Source organism: Dipteris shenzhenensis, chromosome 16 (genome assembly GCF_047967505.1).
Source record: "Dipteris shenzhenensis isolate YYH24624 ecotype China chromosome 16, Dip_SZ_1.0, whole genome shotgun sequence".
Lineage (NCBI taxonomy): Eukaryota > Viridiplantae > Streptophyta > Polypodiopsida > Gleicheniales > Dipteridaceae > Dipteris > Dipteris shenzhenensis.
Window position 1 is genome coordinate 37,143,254 of NC_141611.1, and position 6,395 is coordinate 37,149,648.

General features: G+C 39.5%; 1 pseudogene; it reads right to left on the reverse strand.

Moving 5' to 3' along the window:
- Positions 1-2,166: 2,166 nt before the first annotated feature.
- On the reverse strand, positions 2,167-6,020 carry LOC147892909 (flavanone 3-dioxygenase 2-like; annotated as a pseudogene).
- Between the last annotated feature and the right edge of the window lie 375 nt (positions 6,021-6,395).

Sequence of the window (6,395 nt, forward strand, 5' to 3'; positions counted from 1 at the left end):
AGGAGTAGTATACCCGGGCTACTGGAGCGGCCCCCGAGATATTTGAAAGTAATTAAATAATGCCAAAATTATAAGTAAAGATTTGATTTTTCATACATTGATATATGTTGTCCCTTGTTTACAGGCCCATGCACAAGATGATGAGGAAGAGGAGGAAGGAGGCACAGAAGGGAGCGCAGAAGGGAGCGTGGAAGGGAGCGAGGACCTGGAGAACATAGATTAGTCGTACAAGTAGTGCTAGCTACTCTTTTTTGTACTTAAAGCCACTTGCTTGGCTTTGTGCCTCTTGTATATACACTCCTCTTATTTTTTTGTACTTGAAACCACATGACGTGGCTTAGCTTCGTGCTATATGTATATACAAGCACTTTTTGAGCTTTCAATTTTATTGCGTTTTCGAGTTGTAATGTTTTATTTGGAATTGTAATTAAAATGTAGTTGGCTGTCAGAATTGAATTACACAATGTGGATATGGGATTCTTGTAACTATATAGCATACACAACATACACAGCATTCTGTAAAATTTTAAAAATAAGAAATTAAAGTGGGTCTATCAGTGCATCTATAAACGCGTCTATATACGCATCTGTCTGTTCGACTTGCATCTATATTTGTGTCTATAGGCGCGTTTATAAGCGCGTCTATTTATGCATCTAACTGCGCATCTATATGCATGTGTGTCTAATATATAGACGCGTAATTAGACGCGGGTCTCTAGATGCGAAAATAGACACGCAAATAGACGCACCCGTAAGTTTTTTATTTAGTTCAGTAAACGCGTTTGTGCGTGCGTCTATGGGTGCTTTGTCTTGTTGTGTAAGATCTTGGTAACTCAAGGAGTTTGTAGATTCCATAAGATACAAAAATCCACAGAGGTCAAGGAACCTATAGAATCCATAGACTTTGTGATTCAAGAGAGAGCGTATTGACTTCAAGGAGTCTACAAAAGCCTAGGGAATCTACTAACTCACAAATTCTAAGCTAATCATCAAAATCTAAGGCTATGATGTGAGGAATTTCTATAATCTAAGGAATTCAAAAAAAAAAGCAACTAGCTGTATAAATATTTATAAGTTGTATAAATAAATATTTATTTAAAAGTACATTATAAAACAACCTAAAGGTATGCAGGTTTTTTCTTAACACCATAGTAGAAATGTACTACTATAATCGGATAAGAGAAATGTCCACTCAATATCCTCTCTCTCTCTCTCTCTCTTGTTTGTGTGTGTGTGTGTGTGTGTGTGTGTGTGTGTAAAGAGAAGGGGGGTTTGGGGTGATTCAATATCACAAATATTTTTTATAAGCCAAGAATTTTATACTTTAGCTTTTAGGGCCGTGAGTAATATTCACCAATAGCACAGCCTACATAACTAGCTCACAAGTCACTTTGACCACTGCCTCCATCGGAAGCACTACAATTATAATCACTAATAGCCTTTAGAAAGCTAGCATATCACATTTTTGCATCCTTTATATGAGGTAAAGGCCATGTCACTCTTTTTTTATTTGTAGCTAATCGATGACCATGCTGTTGACTCCATTTGTGGTTCTAAATTATTAAATGATCCTCTTTGTTTACTATTGCTAGATTGGAGAACTACCCAATTGGATATGAGTAAAAGTTCAAAACTAAGGGGGAAAAGGTTTGAGCTAGGAGCATGCACTATTCCAAATTACATTGATTTCCTTTTCATTGAACAAATACTATGAGTAAGACACTAAGTGACACGAAAGAACTCATGGCTTAGAATCGATGCATATTATATTGTTATTGAACTTAGATGATACTTGTAGACCTTGGATAGCCATATCACAGAAAGTTTTATCATTGGAGCTGAGAATGATAAATCAATAGTGATAATATTAATTCCTTTCAAACTAAGTCATCAATTACATTAAAAGTACTCATTGTGTGCACATGGTTCCAACATCCTCTTTTGCTTCACGTGGCCTTCCCATGGGTCCATGGCTTACCCAACATTCTGAATTGATGCAAGAGCATTATCCATGTGTAAAACTCAAAGTCACATTATTTGTTTAGGCTTATGCAGCAAGGACAAAATTCAACATTTGCATGGAAGCTAGAACTTTGCCTTGACTGCAATTACAAGATGACCTTGTTATTTAAAGGAAATACATCATTTAGGCAAGAGGTGCATTCGTCACTCGTTATAATTGGCGCCTGCAAAATTCAAACTAGATTTGTAGATCACACGGTTGGTATAGTAGTTCCTGAGATACTCTCCAAAGAGGTAGTCTTTGAAAAGGTTCTTGTCACTCAGCAAGGCAGGACGGGGGCTGATCTTAGTACCTCCTTTGGGCCGAGGCTTGCAGCTAAGGTCATTCTGGCTCTGGTGCGGTTGACCACGGCTCTGTGCTCCACGCTCTTGTACTTCCCGTTAGTCAAAACCTGCACACGATATCTTAGAATTATCCAACTTCCAAGAACTCTCCTACATTAAAAAAACGTTCTTGCTTCTATGTGCTTGGAACATGACTACAATGTACATTGCTAGCCAAGGCCTGCTGAAGCTGAGTGCGGAGCATGACTACATTGCTAGCCAAGGCACCATAAACTAAACGGTTGGGCAGTCCGACAAGGGAAGGCAGGCTTAGAACCTCGGTCTGATCAGCTACGTTGACGATGAATGCGTTGGGAACCGGGTTGGCAGATATCCATTTATCGCCCTTCCTGATTTGCAAGCCTGGCACTTCATCTGGCATTTGGATAGTGAGACTTGCGAGATCGGAGTGGGCGCTTATGTCCAAGACCACACTCGGGTCTGGACAGGGCGGGTAGAAATTGATGGACATTACAAGACGCTCAAGTCCTGGCAGCGCAGTTTTCATATACTCGCTAGTCAAACCTAGGCTCTCGAAAATGGCCTCGTACAGTGCAGCACCCAGCTTCTCCATTTTCGTTCTGTACTCCTGAAGATCCTCTCTGAAACCAGGCGATCAAGTAGCAAGAAGTTTGTTGACAATCAAGAATTATGTGAGAACTAACTAATTTGTGTAAAATCGACAACTACGTAATTTCTTTCCCAGTTTATGATATCTTGTAGATCTGTCGTAAGATGTACTGCAATCCGTCTGGCTTCTGGTAATCTAACGTAAAAGGTACCTTAAAACTAGTGGCGCTTCTTCGAAACCATTGCATACCCCCGGACGACGGCGGATGATGACCCGTCCTTCCAGTGAGATGGCTGGCCTGGCGCAACATTGAAACCCGTGGTAAAGGTAACACCAGCGTCGGCATCGTGAGACGGGAGTTTCTTCTTCTCCTCTACGGGTAGATCGTAGAACCGTCCAACAGCCCTCCGGATCTTATCCATGTTCACCCCATGGCTAATTATCTGCGATAGCATAGCAGTGGGGGAGGCCATAAGTTACCTTCTTTTTTTTTTTTTGCATTGCGAGAAAAAAGCTACATGTATACCAATTCGTCTCCACGATTCAAGTAAGTGCACACACCTGGAAGAAACCCCACTCGATTTGCGCTACGATCTCTAGAATACCATTTAAATCAAACGATTTAAATCCCTTAGTGTTTAGAATTTCTCTCTCAAATGTTATGTGAGAGCCATGTAATGTTTGGGATATTTTAAGATAGGAGTGGTCTAATGCTAAGTGTCGGTATGGTGGGTTGGTGTAATATTGATGTTGCTTAATTGATCTTGACCACTACAAATTCGTGATCGGAGCATGCATACAATATGCATATTATTCCAACTTCATCTATACTACCTAATGTCCATTCTCTTTTTAATGATTGGAGATGTACATGGGCCTAGTGGTACATGAGTTACTGGCACAAGGATGGGTGGGATCATCTATCTATCACCACTTCAATGTTAGTACATGGTAGTCTACTATGTTACTACTTTTTTAGTCCTATGGTAGTGATATGTTAGTGCTATGTCAATACTTATGTCTGTATTTATTAGGACTATATTTTTAGTCTATTATTAGTCTCTCTCTCTCTCTCTCTCTCTCTCTCTCTCTCATTTGGAAAATTTATTGAATGATCGAGTTGTCTCCTCTCCCTTACAAAAAAGAGATTCTAAGGGCTTACCTAAAAAATGGAGCCAGAGGGACCCATGATGGTGGTATTTCCTTCCCAAATGAGCATTGTTATCATCTCATCTTACATGAAAATTAATTGTAGCATGATAATATGTTTGGGATACATTTATACATACATACATACAAAAGTACAAAGGATTGGAGTTGTTGCGTATGTAATAGGTTAGGAGAGGTTTTTGAGTTATCTTTTAAAAAGCGAAAAGCAAAGCAAGCTTTTTGAAGTTATTGCTCAAAAAGCCAAGGTTGAGAGAAATTGTTTAGGGTTGAGGGTTGAGGGTTGAGGGTTTAGGGTTAAGCATTTAGGATTTAGGGTTTAGGGTTTACTTGCAAAGGATGTAACTACATGAGGGTTTAGGGTTTAGTTTTTAAGATTTATGATTTAGGGTTTAGGGTTTAGGGTTTGGGGTTTAGGGTTTAGGGTTAAGCATTTAGGGTTTAGGGTTTAGGGTTTTTTGCTAGGGTTTAGGTTTTTGGAATTATGGTTTAGGGTTTAAAGTTTGGGGTTTAGGGTTTAGGGTTTGGGATTTAGAAATTATGGGTTTAGGGTTAGGGTTTAGGAATTATGGGTTTAGGGTTTAAGGTTTGGGGTTTAGGGTTTAGGATTTAGGAATTATGGTTTTAGGGTTTAGGGTTTAGGATTTAGGGTTTGAGGTTTAGGGTTTAGGGTTCAAGGTTTAGGGTTTAGGGTTTAGGATTTATAATTTAGGGTTTGAATATTAATTGCATTGTATTGTTAATTGACATTTTCTTTTAAATATCAAATTACATTGCAGACTGTATTTTTATCATTTCCTCTAATGACTTATTATACCATGCATAGTAGAAGATACATTCTTGGAAAGACTAATATATATAGAATCCAATTCACATTTGCCTTTTTTATGAGCCATGTTGTGTAATTCATCTCTTACATAAAAGAACTTTTCCTTATAGATATATAGGAATTATGTAACACACTCTTCTAATTTCCTAGGTGACCACCCCTTTTCTTAGATAGAGGTGAATATCTTAACTAGAGAATGAGATTTCCTATATAGGAATGCAACACGCACGTCTTATTTCCTAGGTGAAAACCTCTTTTTCCTAGATAGAGATATGATTTCCTATATAGAAATATCAATTTCCTATATAGAAATGTAACACACTCATCTAATTTCCTAGATGACGACCTCTTTTCCTAGATAGAGGTATCGAGTTTCTATATACAAATGTAATACACTCATCTAATTTCCTAGATGACAACCTCTTTTCCTAGATAAAAGTATGAATTTTATCTACAGAAGGAGTTTTCTGAGATATACATACCAAAATGCCTAGTTATATCTAGGAAATTTCCTCCTTTTTTCCTAGTTTGTGAGGTTTTTCCTATATAGTGAACGACTAGAAGTTCCTTGTCATGACGTGCGCATCCAAAGTGCACAAGAGGAGTATACAACCTTACCCTCGATGCTCTAGTCCAATCACTGATGCAAATGCTGGTCTACAGCCACCTTGGCACCTTTCCTTCTTAAATCTAGAGAAGTTTTGGTGATACTACTGCAGTGCACATGCCGATCGCCAAATCCAGCCCCTGTATATGCCAATGGAATGGCGATGGACTTGGGTTGAATTCAAAGATCTCCAGCAAAAGGACCCTAATATGTTGTACAATTTTCCGAAGTACAACTTCCACAAGGAGATGATGCACGAGGAATTTGGCTTCTGCGTCCAATCATTCAATGACATGCGTGGCTCGTTACTTGATCCCATCGTCATAGTAGTGGTCCACGTTAACCGCCTCCTCCTCTTACTCCTCCACGATCTCCCCACCCACAATTGCCCCATTGACGACAGCCTCCATAATCTAACCCAACAGATTGTCTTCAATCCCAACATCGGTCCTACGCAATTTCAGGACCTTCACCTCTACCTCTGCGTCTGCAATCTCCATGGACACCACATCTACATGTATGAGGATATGTACGCCACCCATTTTTGAAAGTATCGCTCATACCTCGCTCCGTTCACTCCATGATAGCTAGACCGCTATGCAGTCCTCACCACACACCTCCTCCAGCATGGCTGGCGGATCAGCAACATGAAGGGGGGCATGTTAACATCCACAAAGTATAGTCATTGAATGCAGGGTAATCAATGATTAGAGGTGATTAGGCTTCATGATTTACTTCAATGCTTACAACCATGAAAGGAAAATATTACAAGCTCAGGGAGTTTGAGCCCCAAATACCCCAAGGCCAAAGATTGTAGGAGGATTGCAGGCAATGTGCACAATTTGTATGTTCCCGCTTATAGATTGTAGGTTCCA